This window comes from Stegostoma tigrinum, chromosome 11 (assembly GCF_030684315.1).
Source record: "Stegostoma tigrinum isolate sSteTig4 chromosome 11, sSteTig4.hap1, whole genome shotgun sequence".
Lineage (NCBI taxonomy): Eukaryota > Metazoa > Chordata > Chondrichthyes > Orectolobiformes > Stegostomatidae > Stegostoma > Stegostoma tigrinum.
Genome location: NC_081364.1, coordinates 35,958,970 through 35,982,945, shown reverse-complemented (window position 1 = coordinate 35,982,945; position 23,976 = coordinate 35,958,970). Strand labels below are relative to the sequence as shown.

Genomic DNA, 23,976 nt, shown 5'->3' with positions numbered 1-23,976 from the left:
GAGGAGGGGGAGAGGGTTCTGAAATAAATAGGGAAAGAGGTGGAAGCAGATCGAAGATGGGCAGAGGAGAAGATAGGTGGAGAGGAGACAGACAAGTTAAAGAGGCGGGGATGGAGTCAGTAGAGGTGACTGTAGGTGGGGAGGTAGGGAGGGTCTACGTCAGTCCGGGGAGGATGGACACGTCAAGGGGGTGGGATGAGATTACTAGGTCGGAAATGAAGGTGCGGCTTGAGGTGGGAGGAGGGGATAGGTGCGAGGAAGAACAGGTTAGGGAGGCGGGGACTAGCGGGGCTGATTTAAGGATGCAGTAGGGGGAGGGGAGATTTTGAAGCTGGTGAAATCCACATTGATACCATTAGGCTGCAGGGTTCCCAGGCGGCATATGAGTTTCTGTTCCTGCAACCTTCGGGTAGCATCATTGTGGCACTGCAGGAAGCCCAGGATGGACATGTCGTCTGAGGAATGGGAGGGGGAGTTGAAATGGTTCGTGACTGGGAGGTGCAGTTGTTTATTGTGAACCAAGTGTAGGTGTTCTGCAAAGTGGTCCCCAAGCCTCCACTTGGTTTCCCCAATGTAGAGGAGGCCACATTGGGTACAGTGGATGCAGTATACCACATTGGCAGATGGGCAGGAGAACATCTGCTTGATGTGGAAGGTTTTCTTGGGGCCTGGGATGGGGGTGAGGGAGGAGGCGTGGGGGCAAGTGTACACTTCCTGCGGCTGCAGGGAAAAGTGCCGGGTGTGGTGGGGCTGGAGGGGAGTGTGGAGCGGACAAGGGAGTCACGGACAGAGTGGTCCCTCTGGGAAGCAGACAAGGGTGGGGATGGAAAAATGTCTTTGGTGGTGGGGTCGGATTGCAGATGGCAGAAGTGTCGGAGGATGATGTGTTGTATCCGGAAGTTGGTGGGGTGGTATGTGAGGACTAGGGGGGGTTCTCTTTTGGTGGTTATTGTGGGGACGGGGTGTGAGGGATGAGTTGCGGGAAATGCAGGAGACACGGTCGAGGGCATTCTCAGCCACTATGTGGGGGATGTTGCGGTCCTTGAAAAACGAGGACATCTGAGATGTGCGGGAGTGGAATGCCTCATCCTGGGAGCAGATGCAGTAGAGGCGAAGGAATTGGGAACAGGAGATGGATTTTTGCAGGAAGGTGGGTGGGAGGAGGTGTATTCTAGGCAGTTGTGGGAGTTGGCGGGCTTGAAATGGATATCGGTTTCTAGGTGGTTGCCTGCAATGGAGACAGAGAGGTCCAGGAAGGTGAGAGATGTGTTGGAGATGGTCCAGGTGAACTTGAGTTTGGGGTGGAAGGTGTTGGTGAAGTGGATGAACTGTTAACAGGTTTGTCTGAAGTCACAAGCTTTGCAGCACGGCTTCTTCGGCAGGTGACTTGACGAACAGAAGTTCATCTAACAAAGAAGCAGCGCTCCCAAAGCTGGTGGAGAATCACCTGGTGTCATGTGACTTCTGATATGGTCCACCCCAGTCCAACACAGGGACCTCCACATCATGGCTACAATCATTCACTGCCAGAAGCAGCAGTTCAGGTAGATACATTTCAACATAAATTGGTCAGTAAATGAAACAAATATGATCTAAAGTGATCCGGGAACAAGGTGGAAAATGTAATTACAAATATATACTTTAGTGGAAGGTAAATGTGGACAGGAACAAGCTGGCCCAAATGGTCTCTTTGCATGTTGTAGCTTTCATTTCTCCATATTTTAATAGACATTGCGAAACTCAACATATAGGTGTTTCACAACGAAGAACTTCACCCAGTCAGTCACATAGCCTATCCCGCTGACTTGAATTTTGAAGTTTAACAGTGTTTTTTTGACACCATCCAAAACAGAGCAGCCTACTGACACCACATCCACACATCTTCACTCCTTCCACCCCCAACATTCAGTAGCAGCAGAGTGTACCATCAATGAGATGCAGTGCAGCAATTCACCAAGGCTCCTTTGTCAGCACTTTCAATACCCATATCTGCTGCCATCTGGAACAGTGATCTCTGTTAACAGTCTGTGTTAAACTGTTAAACACAGAGGACCAACCTTTCATTTTCTTTGCCTTTCCTCCACTCAATAGCAGTCACAAGCCCCAACACAGTATTGAACCTATTTCCACAACTGTGCAAGTTGAAATATTTTGCTCTTTACTTCCTACTTTACATTATTTCTTCACAATTGTAACCTCGGATTGTTTTCACGAGAAAGACGGAGGCTGAGGGGCAACCTACAGAGGCCTACAAAAGTATGATGGGTGTAGAGAGGGTGGATAGTCAGAGGTTTTTTTCCAAGGTAGAAAGATCAACTTCAAGACCACAAAGGTTCAAGGTGACAGGGAAAAGTTTAGGGGAGAAGTGCGGGCAAAATATTTCAGAGGGAGAGTATTGGGTGCCTGGAACGCACTGCCAGTGGAGGTGTTACAAGCAGACCCATCAACAACATTTATCGTGATGGACACATAAACAGGAGGTGGTGAGAGGAGTAGAAACCACATACGGGCAGTATGCAGCAGGTCTAAGTAAGGATTAGGAATTGGTGCAGCTTGGTGGGCTGAAAGGCCTTTTCCTGTGCTGCACTGATTGTATTACATGATAGCAAGTTCAACATTTACACATATTATAAGTACAGATGCCAGATATGCCTCCACAGGATCCTATTAGTCATCTTCCCCTCCAGGCAGATGCTTTAGGTTTCAGTTGTTAAAATACTCTGAAATTAGCCACAAAAACCATCTTCTTCTGAGGTGCAAATGTCAAATATATGTGCTAAAACCAAAACAAATCAGGGCAATTTAGAAAGTCTGCAACATGATTCATTGTCTATGCAGTGTTTGTTGATTTGAGGAAGAAAGCAATATGGGGAGGTGGGATGCTATGACTACCAGTCAGCCCTTCTGTCTCATTTATCACACTTCAGCAAAACTGGACAACACATACAAACAGTTTTGCTTGAAGAAAATCCAGGCAACTATCTCTAATCACAAAAGCACATTATTTATTTTGAAGGCTTTGATGCTTCTAAATGCAAAAATTTAAACAGGTCCATAATATGCCTCATCCTGATAGTGGAGTCACTTTATGATTGTGACATCTTTAACAAACAACATCGAAATGAACACAAATTGCTGTCAATTAAGTCAAGGCCAAGCAATGGTTATCTTTTCCCAGTCTGTGTATGCACATATATCCAGCTCAATAAATGTGTACATGCAACAGCAGGGAAATTTCATTGCTGGATTGTTTGCACACACAAAACTTAATGGTCCTAGCAACTAAAATGAACCAACATAAACAGGCAGCGAATAGTGATGAAGTCTGTTCAACCCAGATTGAAACAATTAATATGTATTCAGAGCAGTCACATTGCAAAACCTGCCAAAGATTCTCTGCTTGTAGTCATCTATGTACAATGTTTTCCAGAGAAAAAAAAAGACATTTCTAGACACAACTTCATGTACCTAACTTCTAACTTTGATGTCTCTTACATGGGGTTTAGTAAGAGTGTTGTTCACACAGTAATCCTGATATTAAATAGCTGAGTGCAGCTCCATCAGCATGGAGGAATTTTTGACACCATCTTTGTTGAGTAGAGAAGATTAAAAGGTGACCTTATTGAGGTGTTCAAAATTATGGACAATTTTGACAGGGTAAAGAGGATATTCTGTTTCCACTAGTTGGTATGCCAGTAACTAAGGGGTCACAATTTCAAGTTTGCCAGCAAGAGAGCTCGGAGCCAATAAGAAGAAACTTCTTTACTCAGGATTTGGAATGTGCTGCGTGGGAAAGAGCTAGTGCTCTCTAAATGGGGAGTAGCTGGGTAACTTTATGGGAGCTGGTGTAGACAGGATGGGCCAAATGACCCCTTGCTGTAAAATTCAATGATTCTAGAGAATTAAAACCACAAAACCAGCACCACATGTCAAGGCAGAAATGCTATAATTTGTTTGGCTCAATGAATCACGATGTGTATCCTGAAGTCTCTTATATTATAATGCATTTGAGAGTTGTTATATAGTATTGATTGCAGCCATAGATATTTTCCTTCTCACTTACTGGAGTCCATTGTTGTTTGCAATGACTTGTAACTAAATCCAAGAATGCACCTAAAGAGCAATATTTGCCTTTGGAACACATGGGGAATATTATCTGCAAAATGCCGTCTATTTTCCATCTTTCGTGCATGTGTGGGATGAATATCATGCCACAATCTTACCTATTACTCTGGAAAGCACAACGTTGTGCAGTGGAAATTTCATGAGCTGTTTACTACTCACTCTTACAGTATATCTGTTTGAATTAAGAATTCTATAAGTCTCTCATCCAATTAATAATTATGAAACAAAAAGGATTGAGCAAGAAAGCAAGCAATTAAACATCTTCTCTATTGAGCATTTTAAGCAGTCCAATATTTAGGAGACCACAAATAAACACAGATAAATTTAATGATGTAATGTAATAAGTTGTTGAGATGACATTCAGCCTGCCACATATCAAAGTATCAACCACAGAAATTATAAACATAGTTAAAAGCCAGATTATACACTAAACTAATAAAAAGCGGAAAACCTACCTCTCATGCGTCATTCCAGCAGGATGTAACAAAATGTCAGAAATGTTACTTCTCATTTTGAAAAAGCAGTTATTAATCATTTTTACTGTTCAGTTTGAATAATATGAAACAACGTTGTTTTGTTAATTGTTGGTTCATATCCATTTCAGACATGAATTGCACATCAAAGTGGTTTTGAAAACTACAAATGAGAACATTATCATTATCTGTAGCCTTCTGTCTTTTTTTCTGAAAGACAGGTAACTGTTACAGAAATTCTCATTTAAGTGCAGTTAATATAAAGCACTGCTGCAAACTGGCGAGTTACCAAATAACAACTACATCTGAACAGATCTGTACATGCTTTCACAAAGTCAAAAATAAAATGTTAAGAATCACATTAATTATAATTCATTTTAAAGTACAATTCAATTTTTAAGACACAAAATATATATTCCAGTAATTTTATGAGGCATGGGACGGCTCTGTCAGCGTTACATCCATTAGTTGACTTTAATTATCCAATTGTGAGCAAACAGTTTCCCATTAATATTACCTGTTAAAGCGCAAAATGTCAGATATGTGACTTAATGTGTAGCGTTCAAGTTACAAATAATGACTCTGAGTTTGTTGTTAATCTGGTTGAACAGAATAGTTTTTAGACAGAAAATCATACCAACTTCTTTGTATAAACTTTTTTTGGAAACTTACTCTTAAAGTCAGTCTAATTTCCATTGGTTGGACAGTTTGTATCTTCAAAATGACTTAAGCACAGCGCAAGAGTAACATCATGGAAATCACAGAAACCCTACAGCGTGGCAGCAGGTCATTTGATCATTGAGTCATCACCAACGATCCGAAGAGCATTCCACCCAGACTCACTCCCGACCCTCTTCCTGTAACGCTGCATTTCCCATAGTTAACCCATCTAGCCCACACATCTCTGGACATCACTGGACTAGTAAGCTAGATCCCCAAACTAATGTTCTGTGATGGTGGTTCAAATCTCACCTCAGCAGAGGGTAAAACTGCATTTCCATAGGAATCTGGAATTGAAAAGCTAGTCTCATAATGACTACTGTTGCCAAACAGGAGGCTGAAAGAACACAGCAAGTCAGGCAGCAGCTGGACAAAAGGAGACATTAACGTTTCAGGTATTACCCTTCCTCAGACTGGTCCAAATTCTGAGCATTCAAAGTGTACCTGTCGGTCTTCAGGGATGAGGTGGTGGTGAAGATCGGAGGAGGAAAATCACATGGCTGTGGTCGTGGGTTTGTTTCACAGTGTGGTCGAAGAGCTGAAGGGCTTAAGAGGTCACAGCAGTGTGGCAGTGAGAAAGGGACTCGCTGAGTTCACATCTGGTGGAGGCACAGAACCTTTTCAAAGTGGGCATCCTTGCTGTGCACTTCCAGCCTCCTGTTGTCTACCTTGGATTCCAGCATCTGCAGTCTTTTTTTCATCATATAACCACTGTTGATCGTCATAAAAAAAACTCTTTGATTCACCAATGTCCTTTAGGAAGAAAATCTCCCATTCTTAGCTGGTCTGAACCACGTGACTCCAGATCCACAGCACTGCAGTTCAGTCCTAAGTGCACTATGAAATGGTGAAACAAGCCACTCAGTTGTATCAAACCATGATAAAGGTCAAAGAAAGAAATGAAACCAGACACCAGCGTCAACTTATGCAATGAAAACAATGAAGGCAAAGTTTTATGTGATTTGTGTCAAAACTGGGGGAGTTGTCAGCTAATACAGCCTTATCTAGTCTTACTCATGCAATCATATCTTGCACACAACCTTCCAACACCTCCATCACCATCCCTGGATATGTCCTGTCCCACTGGTAGGACAAACATAGCAGAGGTGGCTGTGGAGTGCCATCCAGTCAGGAGTCAGCTGCCCTGGGAGTCCTCAATATTGATTCCAGTCCCCTTGATGTCTCGCAGTAACAAGTCAAACAGCGACAAGGACACCTCCTGCTGATTACAATAGATTCGCTCCCTCCCAATTCCAGCTGGTGAATCTGTACTCGTCCATGCTGCACATTTTTGTTGAGGAAGCCTTGACAATTGCAAAGGCATATTATGTATCCTGGATAAGGGATTTTAATGTTTGTCATCAACAGTGGTTTGGTCGCACCGTTACTGACCAAGCTGGCCAAATCCTAAAGGCTGTAGCTGTGAGGCTGGCTCTGCAGCAAGGGGTAAGGAAATAGGTGCCAGGGAAAAATCTACTTTCCCTTGTCCTCACCAAATCTAACTGTCATAGATGCATCTATCCATGACAGTATCTGCAGGAGTGACTACCATTCATTCCTTGTGGAGACTAAGTCCCATCTTCACACTGAGGATATGTTACTTTGTGTGGTGCTACTACTCTGCTAAATGGGACAAACTTGGAACAGATATAGCAACACATCCATGAAATGCCATCGATCATCAGCAGCAGCAGAAATGCATTAAATCACAAGCTGTAATCTTAAGGCTCGATGTATCCCCTGATGTAATAACATGATCAAGAAAAATCCTGTTTCAATGAAAGGCGCAGGAGGGCATGTGAGTGCAGCACCAGACTTATCTGAAAAAGTTTTTAACCTACTGAAGCTACAGCAAAGACTACTTACATGCCAGACTGCATGCAATAGACTAATAGGTTCAGTGATTTCACAGGCAATGGATCAGATCCAAGTTCTGCAGTCCTACCCTAGTGAGGCATGAATAGCAGTGAACAATTAAACAAATTACAGGAGGAGGAGGCTGCATAAGTGTTTTCCTCCTCATGATGCTGAAGTTCAACACATCCGTGCAAGAAACAAGGCTGAAGGATTTGTATCCTTTTTCAACCAGAAATGCTCCATGGATGATCCATTCCAGCCTTATGTGAAGGTCCACAGCATCATAGATGCAATAGTACTGAAGGTCTGTGCTCCACAACAGCCACACCATTCCAGTTTAGCGACAACATTATCATGTACCTCACAGTGTAGACAGTTTCCCAGGTATTCTGCATGCAAAAAAAGGCAGGCAAAACCCATTCAACCAAATGTCATCACATCTGTGTCCTCTTGATGAATAGCAAAGTAACGGGTAAAGGTAGTGCTTTTGAGCAGCACTGACAACAGAATAAACTGCCAGTTAGTTATTGGGCTCATTACAGCCTTGGTCTAAACATGGGCTGAAGCGGGGAACCCCAGAGATGAGGTAGGCGAAACTGCCTTTGGCATAAGTGCAGTTTTCAACTGAGAATGGCATCAAGACACCCTATCTAAACTGGAGTGACTGGGAATCAGAGTGTAAACATTCTGCAGCCTAAGTCATAAATACCACAAATGAAGATAGTTGCAGTTGATGGAAGCCAGTTATCTCAGCTCCAAGTCTTCTCTGCAGGAGTGGCTCAGAGCAGTGTCCTCAGCCCAACTATCTTCAGCTGCTTTATCAATGACCTTCTCTCCATCATAACGTCAGAAGTAGGATGTTTGCGAATGATCGCACAATGTTCAGCATCATTCATGACAGATGGCAGATGTTAAGAAAGCAAATGGTACATTGCCTTTCATGGCAAGAGGATTCAGGTGCAGAAACGGGAATATTTTGTTGCATTTGTACAGGCTCTGATGAGACCACCCTTAAAAGTATTGTCTGCAGCTTTGGTCTCCCTGTCTGAAAAAGACTATTCTGTCAATACAAAGATTTGCCAATCTGATGCCTGGGACAGCAAGTTGAACAAATGGAGAGACTGGAACAGTTAGGACAACATTCACCGGAGTTTGGAAAATGATTGAGGATCTCATACAAACTACTGGGGCTGACCACAACAGAAAGCTATAAAATTCAATCCAGACTGGACAGGACAATGCAGGAAGGAAATACTGATGAACAGGGAGTCTGCAACCAGGTGTCACACAGAATGGACACGGATAAGCTATTTTGAACCAAGGTGAAGATAAATTTCTTCATCTAGAGAAAGGTGAGCCTGTAGAATTTTCTGCCACAGAAAGCAGTTAAGACCAAAACATTGGATGTTTTCAAGAAATAGATAGCTATAGTTGTTAGGGCCAAAGGGATCAAAGGGAATGGGAGAAAACTGGAAAAGGAGGCGGAGTGGGATAATCAGCCATATTAATATTGAACAACAGAGCAGGTTCAAAAGGCCAAACGGCCTACTCCTGCTCTATTTTCAACACTTCTGTGTTACCTCAGATACAAAAATGGTACGTGTCTACATGCAACAAAATCTGGGTGACATCGAGGTCTGTGCTGATCGGCAGCTTCACAGCTCACAGGGCAATTAGGGATGGGCAATTAATGATGACATGGCCAGCATGTTCGTACCCCGTGAATGAATAAAATACAGATGTAAAACCTAAAGCAGGACAAATCTGTTTCCAAATTATACAATATCATCATAGGAGACCAAAAATGTGATCACATCCTCTTTATTGTGTGATTAATAATAAAGAAAGAATTATTGAAGATGCCTTAATTACTGAACAAAATACTGCGTATGCAGTTTATAGTCATGATTCATCTGCTCTAAACAGCTGGATACACAACTGAGGAAATTTAATTTACATATGTCATATCCCAGCTTGTGGTCCTATGTTGGAATACAATAAACTAGTGTAACTGGTGATAATGAGATCAAGCTCAACATACCAAGATGGAAAAACAATCTTAATCAATTTAAGAAGCTTAACATTTTGAAATAAAAGCCTCCAGTCTTCCTTTGTTAAATGTTTTGGTTTCATTGAAATAAATAAAAAACATTTCAAATACCGTAAATATGATTTAGCTGAATATGTTGTCACACTTTTAAAACATTCTATCCCTCAAATCTGTATGTCATGATACTGTTAATATTGGATTTCTCAGATGCAAATTCCACTGTCTGATTTCAATACCTATGACTTCAATGTTCTAAAACCATTTCACAAAAGGGGCAGAGCACTGATTTAAAATGGCCACAACAATAATCTAACTCACAAGTTAGCCAAGCTTCATGGAATCATCATCTGAATTGAGAAAGATGTTATCAGAGGAAGCAAAAGCTTGTCCACCAATTCCAGCACAGAAAGGCCTATTTTTTTTTTAATTCTACACTTGCATGTTACATTTTACACATTGGAGTTGAAAGTCTTCATGTGAGATTATCACACTTAGAAACAATGAACACAGAAATGGAATTTTTTATATATAAAGATAGATAGATATTTATATACAAATATATATGCATCCAGAACATAGAACATAGAACATAGAAAAGTACAGCACAGTACAGGCCCATCGGACCACGATGTTGTGCCGTGGAATAATCCTAATCCAAACATAAAATAACCTAACCTACATTCCCCTCAATTCACTGCTGTCCATGTGCATGTCCAGCAGTCGCTTAAATAGTCTCTATTTCTTTTTCCAAAAGCTGCCTTTGGCCAAGCAGGGTGATGGAGTTTTCACTACAGAATGGAAGCCTGATGCAGAAATTACTCTCTCAACCTTTCGAGAAGAAAAAAACACACAATCCCAGTGTTGATTGCAAAGCAACAGTATAATATAAAAAAAATGAAATGCTTAAAATTATCACTCTTACTGAAGAATCAAGAGACCAAATAATGTTCTTCGGTTGAAATGTTATACCACAAGGACATCCTCAGGACTTTAAACTGTTTCTTCCTTTCATTTTTTTTCTATTCTGAAAAGTATTGATTTTTGATGTTGTTCCGATGTGTACATACGCTTGACATCAATTATTTTTCTCAGGGCTAATGGGTAACTAAATTCCTCTTTTCTTTGCACTGGTAAAGCTTGTAGTCGGCTCATTATTACAATGGTGGAAATGAGTTATCGATGTTTGAATTCAAGAAAGGCAAAGCCTCACTTTCAAATCATAATTAGGGGCTCCTGTGATGCAGTAGTAGTGTCCCTAACCTCTAACTTGGGAGATCTGGGTTCAAGGTGGGCTCAGTGGTTGGCACTGCAGCCTCACAGCGCCAGGGATCCAGGTTTGATTCCAGCCTCAGGTGACTGTCTGTGTGGAGTTTGCACATTCTTCCCGTGTCTGCGTGGGTTTCCTCCAGGTGCTCCGGTTTCCTCCCACAGTCCAGATATGTGCAGACTAGGTGGATCGGCCATACTAAATTGCCCATAGCGTTCAGGGGTGTGTGGGTTATCGGGAGATGGGTCCGGGTGGGATGCTTCAAAGGGCAGTGTGGACCTGTTGGGCCGAAGGGCCTGTTTCCATACTGTAGGTAATCTAATCTAATCTAATCTAATCTAAGTCTCACCATCTCCCCAGGTGTGTCATAACTTCTTTGAACTGATCAACTAGAAAATAGCTAAAAAGATTGTTGGTACAAACAACCAGGGAGGTTGAAGAGAGGTGAGCTGATTTACCATCTTGTCATAACTGATTAATTTTCAAATTACCACTGACATACTTGTTAAATATAACAAAGTGTGGAGCTGGATGAACACAGCAGGCCAAGCAGCATCTCAGGAGCACAAAAGCTGACGTTTCGGGCTTAGACCCTTCATCCAGCTCCACACTTTGTTATCTTGGATTCTCCAGCATCTGCAGTTCCCATTATCACTGCTTGTTAAACATACTTCTTAACAATTACAGACAAAATGTCTAATGAAAATGGAGCACTGATAAGGTTACTTAGAAATTGCAACAGAGTTTCCCATTATTACATGGCAACATCCTGACAACAATAAAACCCATAGCCTATGAACATTTTCACAGATTGCTTCATTCAAGCATCCCTTCAAACAGGCAGGCAAGGATAACACATGGCTTATGATTTGTTCAATTAATATTCTGCTCATATATGGTGCTATCTTCTTTTCTCATCTGTAACTAAAATTCACATCATTAAACATAAAATTAGCATCAAGGAACAACAGAGTCAACCAACTTAAGTCAGGTATTGACTGAATTGTTCACAGAAAATGAAAATCATACTGATTCAATGTTGTCACAAAGGTCAAACATTGAGCTGCAAACAGAAAAATAACATCCACAATTCTCAAACTTTCATAAATTATTGGTTCTATGACAGTCATTGGAAAATCAGTTTGATTTTGGCCCCTAGTGCAAAAGCATGCTGGAACTTTTCAGAAAAAAACTTTAAAAGCTGGAAATACTCAGCAGATCAAGCAACTTTTCAGAAAAAAACAGAAGTAATGGGTCTCACCAATGACTTTGCATCAAAACGATCTGAACCTTTCCAGGGTTTAAACAAAAGTTAGCTTGAATCTCCAGGGTAGTACTGAAGGAGTGCTGAGAAGTGCTATCTTTTTGATGACATCACATTTGCCTGCTCCAGGGTAAAAGATCCCATAACACTGTCTCAAAGAGCAGCAGGAATGCCATCCTGCATCCTTATCAATATTTATGATTCAATCAACACTACAAAAGACATGTTATCTCTTTAGCAGAGATAATAAAGTGTGAAGCTGGATGAACAGAGCAGGCCAAGCAACATCTTAGGAGCTTGGCCTGCTGTGTTCATCCAGCTCCACACTTTGTTATCTTCAGCACATTGCTGTTTTTGGGTGTTCCCATATTCTAATTGATTCACATTTCGTAGGTTAATACAGTGGCTACACTTCAGAAGTACTTAATTAGGCAGAGAGCACTTAGAGACATCCCACAGTCATAAAAAGTACTCACTAAATGCAAATTTTTGTTTTTGTCATTTGGATTTTTCCCCCAATTTTCATTGAAGAGGAAAAGATTGAAATAACCCCACTGAACAAGGATGACATTCAATGGTCATGCAAGTAAGAATTGTTACAATCGTAAGTTTGGAAGGAAGCTTTGTTTTGGGATTATGGTCTCAGAGTCATGAGAATGTACAACAACAGACCCTTCAGTCCAACTCATCCATGATGAATAGATATCTGAAATTAATCTGGACCCATTTGCCAGCATTTGTCCCATATCGCTCTAAACCCTTCCTATTCATGTACCCATCCAGACTCCTTTTAAATGTTGCAATAGTACCAGCCTCTTTCACTTCCTCTGGCAGTTCATTACATACATGCATCACCCTCTGTATAAAGACATTGCTCCTCAGGTCCCTTTTAAATCTTTCCCCTCTCACCTTAAACCTATGCCCTCGAGTTTTGGATTCCCCTACCCTGGGAAAAAGTCTTTGGCTATTGATCCTATCCTGGTCCCTCAGGATTTTATAAGTCTCGCTCAGCCCTCAGCCTCTGACGTTCCAGAGACATTAGCCCCAGCCTATTCAGCCTCTCCCCATCACTCAAACAATCTTTAATTTGAAGGAAATTGAGAGGTGCTATGTGGTCTCAACTATACAAAAGTCTGTCTGACTGCAAGCCCAGGTTGGTATGTTCCTTAGAGGTTAAATAGGACAAATTATTTCCTTGGAAATAAGGTGCCAGGGGATTACAGTCCAGCAGGAAATATGCTCACAAACGCTGAGTCGCGAAAGCCCCGGGGAAGTGCTCAGTATCCGGTTGCCTGCCATTTCAGCATAACATAGTGTTCCCACACCAACATTTCTGTCGCAGGGCTGCTGCAGTACTCCAGCAAACCTCAAACTTGGATTCTTTTCACCAGCGTGTTGGAAGCTGAGGGGCAATCTGATAAAATTATGAGGTATGAATATGGTGTTTAACTGAAGTCTTTTTTTCCTCAAGGTGGAAATGGCAAATACCAGGGAGAACAGATTTAAGGTGAGGGGGCGGTAAGTTTAAATGAGAGGCACGAGGATTTTTTTACACAGAGGGTGGCAGGTATCTGGAATATACTGCAGGGGATGTAGTAGAAGCAGACACATTAGAAAAGATTAAGAGACATTTATGCAGACACATGAACAGGCAGGGAATAGAGGGAAATGAACAAGGTGCAAGCAGATGGGATGAGCTTAGAATAGCACCATGGCGGGCCAAAGGGCCTGTTCTTGTGCTGTACTGTTCTATATAACAGATGAAATATATCTGTGAGGTGTTTTCTGTTGTTCAAAGCAAAAGGCAATTTAAAGTGCTTATAAACATGGTATTTAATCAATAGTGCTTTTCGTCTTCTGTTAATTATGTCATCTTTTCAGCTATCAACTCGCAGTTAACCTTGAAAAAGGAATTTTATCAGCCTCTATAAGGATCATAACAGAGTTGGTGCCAGAAGCTGAATATAATGATTGAGTAATAAATAATAATTCTACTGGTTATTGTTTTGTGTTGAATTTCATAAATTGCTTTAAGGATGTTTAAGCCGCCCATTACCCAACCCAATGAAAAGAGCTGCAAGTCATTTTAGCTCGGTCATCATTGTTGACATGGCTCTAATACTAATTGGGCGACTGAGACATGTCACTATTTCAGACACTCTTATCTTCTGAGGAAGGGTCATCGGACCCAAAACGTTAACTCTGATTTTTCTTCACAGATGCTGCCAGGCCTGCTGGGCTTTTCCAGCAATGTCTGTTTTTGTCCCTGATTTACAGCATCCTCAGCTCTTTTGGTTCTTACTCTTCTTGAAGAATTGAAGTGCAGAAAAAAAATGAATGTAAGAACAATACGCAGTATTCCAATCCCTTGATGCATTTTGCTGTTTACTTCTTACTGCCAGGTTTCCACTGCTTTTGATTCTATAGTACTCAAAGTTTCGGTCTTATCTTCTGCACAACCCTTCGTGCATTTAGAATTCTAATGCCAGCTGTGGCCAACAAGTTTGACCAAAAGATGTAGGCCATTCTGTCCAACAAATCCCTTGAGTATCGGAGTGGGAAGTCATATTGAGGTTGTCGAGAACAAAGGCAAGACCTCCTCTCGAGTACTGGGTCCTGTTTTGGAAGGATATTACTAAGCTCATGAGGGTTCAGAAGAGATTTAACAAGATATTGCTGGGTGTGAAGGTTTGAGTTACAAAGGAAGGCTGGATATGCTGGGGATTTTTTCACTGCAGTGCAGGAGATTGAGAGGTGACATTATAGAGGTTTAGAGAATTATGAGGGTCTGGTTCGGGTTAATGGTAGGTGAGGGGGATTTCAAGACTGGGGGCATATTTTTAAGATGAGAGGAGAGAGATGTAAAGAAGACATGAGGGGCAATTTTTGTTTTACACAGAGAATGGTTCATATGTGGAATGAACTTCCAGAGGAAGTGATAGAACATACATAGAACATAGAACATTACAGAACAGTACAGGCGCTTCGGCCCTCGATGTTGTGCCAACCTGTCATACCGATCTCAAGCCCATCTAACCTACACTATTCCATGTACGTCCATATGCTTGTCCAATGATGGCTTAAATGTACTTAAAGTTGACGAATCTACTACCGTTGCAGGCAAAGCGTTCCATTCCCGTACTACTCTCTGAGTAAAGAAACTACCTCTGACATCTGTCCTATATCTTTCACCCCTCAATTTAAAGCTATGCCCCCTCGTGCTCGCCGTCACCATCCTAGGAAAAAGGGTCTCCCTATCCACCCTATCTAACCCTCTGATTACTTTATATGTTTCAATTAAGTCACCTCTCAACCTTCTTCTCTCTAATGAAAACAGCCTCAAGTCCCTCAGCCTTTCCTCGTAAGACCTTCCCTCCATACCAGGCAACATCCTAGGGAATCTCCTCTGCACCCTTTCCAAAGCTTCCACATCCTTCTTATAATGCGGTGACCAGAACTGTACACAATACTCCAAGTGCGGCCACACCAGAGATTTGTACAGCTTCAGCATAACCTCTTGGTTCCAGAACTCGATCACTCTATTAATAAAAGCTAAAACACTGTACGCCTTCTTAACAGCCCTGGCAACCTGGTTGGCAACTTTCAAGGATCTGTGTACATGGACACTGAGATCTCTCTGCTCATCTACACTACTAAGAATCTTAACATTAGCGAGTACTTTTCCCTCCGGCTACCCCTACCAAAGTGCATCACCTCACACTTGTCTACATTAAACTCCATTTGCCACATCTCAGCCCAGCTCTGCAGCTTATCTATGTCTCTCTGCAACCTACAGCATCCTTCATCACTATCCACAACTCCACCGACCTTAGTGTCGTCTGCAAATTTACTAACCCATCCTTCTACGCCCTCATCCAGGTCATTTATAAAAATGACAAACAGCAGTGGACCCAACACCGACCCTTGCGGTACACCACTAGTAACTGGTCTCCAGGATGAACATTTCCCATCAACTACCACCCTCTGTCTTCTTTCAGCAAGCCAATTTCCGACCCAAACTGCTATATCTCCCACAATTCCATTCCTCCGCATTTTGTACAATAGCCTACTGTGGGGAACCTTATCGAATGCCTTGCTGAAATCCATATACAACACATCAACCGGTTTACTCTCATCTACCTGTTTGGTCAGGTGGATGCGGCACAGTCACAACGTTTAAAAGACACTTAGATAAGTACATGAATAGGAAAGATGTGGCTTTGTGAGGGGTAGGTCATGCCTTACAAACCTTATCGAGTTTTTTGAGGATGTGACTAGAAAAGTTGATGAGGGTCGAGCTGTGGATGTGGTGTATATGGACTTCAGTAAGGCATTTGATAAGGTTCCCCATGGTAGGCTCATTCAGAAGGTCAGGAGGAATGGGATACAGGGGAACTTAGCTGTCTGGATACAGAATTGGCTGGCGAGTGGTAGTAGAAGGAAAATATTCTGCCTGGAAGTCAGTGGGGAGTGGAGTTCCACAGGGCTCTGTCCTTGGGCCTCTACTGTTTGTAATTTTTATTAATGACTTGGACGAGGGGATTGAAGGATGGGTCAGCAAGTTTGCAGACGACACCAAGGTAGGAGGTGTCGTTGACAGTGTAGAGGGCTGTTGTAGGCTGCAGCGGGACATTGACAGGATGCAGAGATGGGCTGAGAGGTGGCAGATGGAGTTCAACCTGGATAAATGCGAGGTGATGCATTTTGGAAGGTCGAATTTGAAAGCTGAGTACAGGATTAAGGATAGGATTTTTGGCAGCGTGGAGGAACAGAGGGATCTTGGTGTGCAGATACATAGATCCCTTAAAATGGCCACCCAAGTGGACAGGGTTGTTAAGAAAGCATATGGTGTTTTGGCTTTCATTAACAGGGGGATTGAGTTTAAGAGTCGTGAGATCTTGTTGCAGCTCTATAAAACTTTGGTTAGACCGCACTTGGAATACTGCGTCCAGTTCTGGGCGCCCTATTATAGGAAAGATGTGGATGCTTTGGAGAGGGTTCAGAGGAGGTTTTCCAGGATGCTGCCTGGACTGGAGGGCTTATCTTATGAAGAGAGGTTGACTGAGCTCGGTCTCTTTTCATTGGAGAAAAGGAGGAGGAGGGGGGACCTAATTGAGGTATACAAGATAATGAGAGGCATAGATAGAGTTGATAGCCAGAGACTATTTCCCAGGGCAGAAATGGCTAGCACGAGGGGTCATAGTTTTAAGCTGGTTGGTGGAAAGTATAGAGGGGATGTCAGAGGCAGGTTCTTCACGCAGAGAGTTGTGAGAGCATGGAATGCGTTGCCAGCAGCAGTTGTGGAAGCAAGGTCATTGGGGTTATTTAAGAGACTGCTGGACATGTATATGGTCACAGAAATTTGAGGGTGCATACATGAGGATCAATGGTCGACACAACATTGTGGGCTGAAGGGCCTGTTCTGTGCTGTACTGTTCTATGTTCTATGTTTGATATGGGCCAAATGCAGGCAGGTGGGACGAGTTTAGTTGGGATTATGTTCGGCATGGACTAGTTAGATAAAAGGACCTGTTTCTGTGCTGTACGACTCAATGATTCTCAGTCTACACTGTACTCCATCAGATCATGGCAGGTCCAATTATACTCAACTCCACATTCCTGACTTTTCTCCTTTGGTTCCTTCACTGATTAAAAATGTCTTCCTCAGGCTTCAATATACTTAATGCCCAGGCGCGACAGCTCCCTGTAGTGAAGAATTCCACAGATGCACTACCCTCTGAGAAAAGAAATTCCTCTTCATCACTCTCTTAAAGCTGTGACACCCATTCTGAAATTCTGCTCTTTCCTCCACAAGTCCAGTGCATATTGATTTTGCCTGACTCCAATCACTTCAAGTGCCAAGTAGGAAAGGAAAGATTGGAGTCGGACACCTCAGCTGTATTGAGTATTGTGTATTTTACTTATCTATCTATGCCGAGATGACACTTGTTTCTTTGTGAATCACAAGTTTTATTCACAATGATTTAAAGTATCTATTCCATGTTTCAACTCTTGCTTCCATCTCATTCTGCAGCTCTAATTTGTTCAATCTGGGTGTTGTTTTAGAGAAAAGCAATCAAATGTAATCAGTGTCAATCGTAAATAGACTCCCACAATCAAACACACAACAATGGACATTTAATTTTGAGGGCTCATGTGGCTTGGTAGTGTTGTTCTTTCCTCTCAGCCAAGAAGTCCAGATTCAAGTCCCACCTGCCCCACACGTGTGTTCTGACATGTCTAAGTAAATCAATTAAAAATATCTCGAGCCACTGTTCTGTTTTAGGAAAGATGGCAGCTTGCAAACAGGAAGCTTCCACAACAGTAATATGAACACTTCATTGATCCCTATCTCTCCCTCACATTTGGTGGTCTGCAATGCACGTTATTTGATTAATTGGAAGCGGCAGCGGATCATAGATGAAAAGTATACACACCATGTAGATCGGTTGTGTATGATAATGATTCTAGATATTCAAAGATGTCATTGAGGTGTCTTGTGGTAGTGTTGCCACCTCTGAATGAGGAGGCCCAGGTTCAAGTCCCACCTAGTCCAAAAATGCACCAGAACATCTGTGAACAGGTTTATTTGAAAATAGCTAAACACTTCCGAGTGCACTGGGTATGTTCCAACCTTACGGCCCACAAACCCTCCCACAACCCAGAAGTACCCAGTAAACATCTGACTGATGCACCATTGGGAACAGCACCATCAGCAACACAATGAAGCAAGATTTTGGTGAAGGAGGTGAAACTAGAATGGATATAAAATAAATGGTAGGTGTCAAATTAATACATTTTTATCTGTTTCCACAGTGTGTATGAAGAATAAACATCAGCAAGGCAATGGAAACTAAAAATTAATCAACAGAAGGAAATTAGTGGATTTACTTTAAGAAACAAAATTGCAGTGCTGAACATAATGGTTACTGGGATGTGTAGGAATTCATTTTTGCTTAATATTTTGGGCTGAAACTATAATAAATTTGCAGGAGTAGCCACCATAATTTTCTATAGTTCCAAAGGAATTGTGTCTTTGGACTGGAAAATTCCAAATGTCACCCCATTATTTAAGAATGAAGAGAAAGACAAATCGGTAAGTATATTTCTGCTAGTTTATCACCAATTGTACACTCGATAGATTTTAACAAGTGCCTATCATCAGGGCCAGAGCGACTGAGCACTCAGACACGTACAAGCTCATCAAAGAAGTTCTGCAAGGATTTATGAAGGGCAGGTTATGGCTGACTATTAGCTCTTTTAAAGAGGTTACTTGTATAGTAGAGAAGGGATTGTCTAAGGATGCTGATCTATAGACAGTGAGAAAGCAGAATGGAGGAAAGCACAGGAGTCATAAAGGAAATAGAAAGGAAAGCGAGAAATCAGAAAACGAAAATAAATAATGCAAATGAGAAAAAGAAGCCCTTTGAGATATGAAGAGGGAAAACCAAAATTAAAAGTAGAAAATGCAGTAAGAGATAAAGCATAATAGAAGATTGAAAGAGAAGTAAATGAGCAGAGAGAAATAAAAAAAAGAGCAAAACAGGAAATTGGGGCAGTGAAATAAAGACAGACAAAAGAGCCAAGGTTTACAACAAATCATACTTTGTACAATTCATCATTTTACTATGAATGTTCTGTGCAGGACATTTTACTATAATGCATCCACAATTTCTTCAATAATATCATGACAAGACTGAAGCTCACAGGGCAAGTTAGCCTGTCCCACTGTGAGATAAAATATGAGGAGCATTGGAAATTAAGGGCAAGAGAATAAGGGACAACATTTTATTGAGCTGACCCGTCTCCTTATACACTGTTTGACTTGTTAAGTACTTCCAGCATTTCTGTACTTCTAATCTTCAACCCTCAACATATTTTGTTCGAGAAAATTTGAAGAAGCTTGAATAAACACGAAATACTACAAATATAAAGGAAATCTCTGTAATTTGAATATTTCAACTCAAAGTGATAATTGTTGCAAATTCAAATGTGTGAATACATGCTGTTCTCAAAAGTAGCTTATTAAATATAAATGTGAATTGCTCTTTATTTATGGTGTATGTCCTGAATCCAGAAAAAAATTCTTAAGCATTTAAGTGTACAATACTGAGCTTCAGTAAACTGTTAAATGTAACGTGTTGTGTTTTCCCCTTATACATTCTATTTACTCTTCACTGATTAGAGTCTTAGGCACAAAGGAAGATGGTTGTGGCTGACAGAGGTCAGTCAATTCAGCTCCAGGACATCTCTGCAAGAGTACCTCAGGGTAGATTCTTCAGCCCAACCATCTTCAGTTACTTCATTAATGTCCTTCCCTCCATCATAAGGCCAGAAGTGGGGATGTTCACTGATGATTGCACAATGTTCACTGTCATTCATAACACTTCAGCTAACAGTCCATGTCCAAAAGCAGCAAAACCTGAACAATGTCCATGTTTGCCATTGACAAGTGCTCAGTAACATTCACACTCTAATAAGAGACAAGCTCACCATCATCCTTTGACATTCAATGGTATTACCACCATTGAATACCCAACTATCAACATCCTGGGGGTACCATTGGTCAGAAACTGCACAGGACCACACTTATTAATACAGTGGTTACAACAACAGGTCAGGGCTTAAGAATTATGGTGCAGCTGTACAAAACTCTGGTGCAGCCGCACTTGGATTAGTGCATACAGTTCTGGTCACCACATTATAGGAAGGATGTGGAAGCTTTGGAAAGGGTGCAGAGGAGATTTACTAGGATGTTGCCTGGTATGGAGGGAAGGTCTTACGAGGAAAGGCTGAGGGACTTGAGGCTGTTTTCATTGGAGTGAAGAAGGTTGAGAGGTGACTTAATTGAAACATATAAAATAATCAGACGGTTAGATGGGGGGATGGGGAGAGTCTTTTTCCTAGGATGGTGACGGTGAGCACAAGGGGGCATAGCTTTAAATTGAGGGGTGAAAGATATAGGACAGATGTCAGAGGTAGTTTCTTTACTCAGAGAGTAGTAAGGCAATGGAACGCTTTGCCTGCAACGGTAGTAGATTCACCAACTTTAGGTACATTTAAGTCGTCATTGGACAAGCATATGGATGTACATGGAATAGTGTAGGTTAGACGGGCTTCAGATTGGTATGACAGGTCGGCACAACATCGAGGGCCAAAGGGCCTGTACTGTGCTGTAACATTCTATGTTCTATGTTCTAATCCTGTCACAAATAACTCACTTCCTGACTCCCTAAAGCCTGTCAAGGCACAGGTAAGGAATATGATGGAACACTCCCACTTGCATGAATGAGTGGAATTCTTCCAACACCCAAGAAGCTTAATAACTTTAAACAGGACAGTATCACATCATCAAACCACCCTTTATTTACACATGAACAGTCCTTCACCACAAAATGGCCTCATCTAGAGTCAGGTACCAGCAGGTCAGTATCTCTGACACTCACACTTTTTATATGTCTGCCAGGACTCCCTGATTGACACTTTTAATCTGGTCCAATCAGGGAACACATATTCTGTGAGGTTCAGCTGGCTGACCTGATTATAATCACTGCAAATACCATCCAGGACAAAGCAGCCAGATTGATTGGCACCACATCACTGACATCCATTCCATCCAATATCGAAAATCGAAAGCAACAGTGTATGCCATCTACAAAATGCACTGCAGAAATTCACCAAGGCTCCTTAGCCAGCAATTCACAAACCCTTGGGCACTTCCATCTAGAAGGACAAGGGCAGCACATATTTAGGAAGACCACTACCGAAAAGTTATCGTCCAAGGAAATCAACATCCTGACTAGGAAATATGTCACCGTTCCTTTACTATTGCTAGATTAAAATCCTGGAATTTCTTCCCGTAAAATTATTGTGCGTGCGCCTGCACAAAATGGATTGGAGCAGTTCATGAAGGCAGCTCATCATGACCTTCTCACGGCTAAGTAGGGATGGGCAAAGTCACTGGCTCTCACTTCTCATGAATGAACGAAAAAATAAAACATATTAGTTTTATTAAATGTTTGACTGAATTAATCTCTCACATTAAATATTTTTAAAATAATTGTAAGTGTTTTCTAGTTTAACTGTAGAGACATGTCTTTCCCTTTCTGTGTAAGGTTAAACAAAAAGTCATTTTACTGATTTCTCATTCCAGCGCAACTGTAGTTTAGCAAAATGACCTTACTTAGCTGCACACAAAGTATAGATCAAAACAGACATTTTTATTCTCTTTAAATAATAGAGCTTATGTGTTCATTAAAGACAGAATAATTAAACAGAAATGAGAGAGAGTGTTTAGTCTTATTTAACAATTCAGTTATCATGATGGTGATGCTGAGTAGCTCTTTCTGGAGTAATAGAAGAGCTCTACAGGTGTCTCTGAACAAGGCAGATGGCTTATGTCCTTATCACATGGCATTGAGGCTACACTTGGGGTTTTGTTAATGTGCCAGTCAGTTACTAGTAATCAGCCTGACATGAATAATGTAATTGGGAAGAATTGCTTTGGGTTTAAGCTTAGCAGAATTATTAGAACATCCAAGAAGGGAAGACAGTATGCAGCAATTATCCTAAAAATTGTACAGTTTATGAAAGTGTTAATACGAAATACTCTTCAAAAGTAGCAAGCACAGGTCTTAGTGGTTGCCCACCACTTGACCTTCAGAACAAAAATATTCTGAGCCAATTTTGAAACTGATTCTACTCCGCCCATTAATATTTTAACCTCTAATGACATGCTGATGAAGCAAATTTGATATTTTGTATTGTATGATGATCTACATATATAATTAAAATGATTACTATTTGGAGGTCAAAAACCAGATTACAAATTTATGAGCACATTCAAACAATCTAAAGCAATATAATTATTTGCTTTTGCTTTTTTTTAAGTGCGTTCCATCTCAATCATTAAATTCTGGAAATTCATGTTTCTATTGCTTTTACTTCGTTAATCACATTCATCCTTGTTGCTTTCACATCAACATTCATTAGCCATATGATGACGAAATAGCAGAGTTCGATGTCACCAGTCAACAGGGAAATAACACTATGCCTTGTTGTGCAAATGCTTAATGTATTTGTACAAAATAGCACAATCACTGGCTGAACTACCTGATTTCTGAAAAACATAGCTGCCAGATTCTGTATGTGGCAGGTGACAAAAGATGTAACAGAATAATTTACTTGACTACATCCTCTTTCTGCCATAGAGAGTTCTGTGGTATTATGCATTGAAAGTGGAGAAAATTTATTTGGATTTAGACTAAGCAAGGATTATTCCAAGCCACATTGATCTAGCTAGAAAAACAATTCAGACGTTACCCTTAATTTTACATTAACATTGTTAGAAGTGACTTCTGCACAGTCTTTATGATGACTCAGTCCCATCTTCAAATAGAGCAAAGTGTGGTAGTCCTACTATGTTAAGAAGGAATTTCACAGTTCAAAAGTTGATACTAATGAAGTTTGATCATTAGCAGCCAAAGTAGTGTATTTCACCACCATCTGTAAACAAGAGCCTAGCATTTCTCTCACTCCATCACATTCAAAACATGAGTGCCAGCCGCATCAGATTATAACAAGCACTGAACACTGTAAGCAGCTATGGACATAGGTAAATGATTTCACTTAGCGGATAAGCTTTAAAACTGTAGAAATCTAATCACAAACAATAATGCACAATTAACAAGTCATGAATCAATAAACATTAGCATTCTCAGTAATGGTGGAACATGAGACATGCGCAAAAGACAATGTGATGATGCTCTGGCTTACAGAGGTGTATTTTGTTCTTTTTTTATGAACAAAAATAAAGAGCTTGTGAGGCCTTGTGTTTCCTTTTTAAAGATGGAACAATAGAAGAAGCATGAAGGGGTGGGCCAGGCTCCCACAGAACCTGGATTTTAGTTTAAATTTCAGTTGCTGTTGAGGTTTGGAAGCTGCTGCACATTGCTCTCTGTTACAGTAAAATGTGTGAGTTCTCTCTCTCTCTCTTTGAATCTTCTCTTGAAGTTCTTTCCTCATGGAGTGGAGAAATGAATGTAAGACAATCTATTTTACAGAATTTGCCTTTGCCAAGTGCGTGTTGATGTGCTGTTACTATCCTGGGACAGTTAATGTTTAGTAGTTAAATAATCTATTTTTCTCAAGTTTTTCAATAGAGGTAAGTTATTCCAATTCTCCTTTTCTTTCGCTTTACTTTAACTACGGTGAATGAATA

General features: G+C 41.1%; 1 protein-coding gene across 12 annotated transcripts in view; it reads right to left on the bottom strand.

Moving 5' to 3' along the window:
- The window catches only part of chl1b (cell adhesion molecule L1-like b), an 818,676-nt gene that overhangs the window by 602,483 nt on the left and 192,217 nt on the right, over positions 1-23,976 (bottom strand). The window contains exon 1 of one of the 12 annotated variants that reach the window (XM_059649909.1): positions 4,581-4,682. The exons of the other annotated variants lie outside the window; for them this stretch is intronic. The gene's annotated coding sequence lies outside the window, so the exon portion shown is untranslated. Of the gene's footprint in view, positions 1-4,580; positions 4,683-23,976 lie in introns of those variants that run through there. 12 annotated transcript variants of the gene reach the window in all.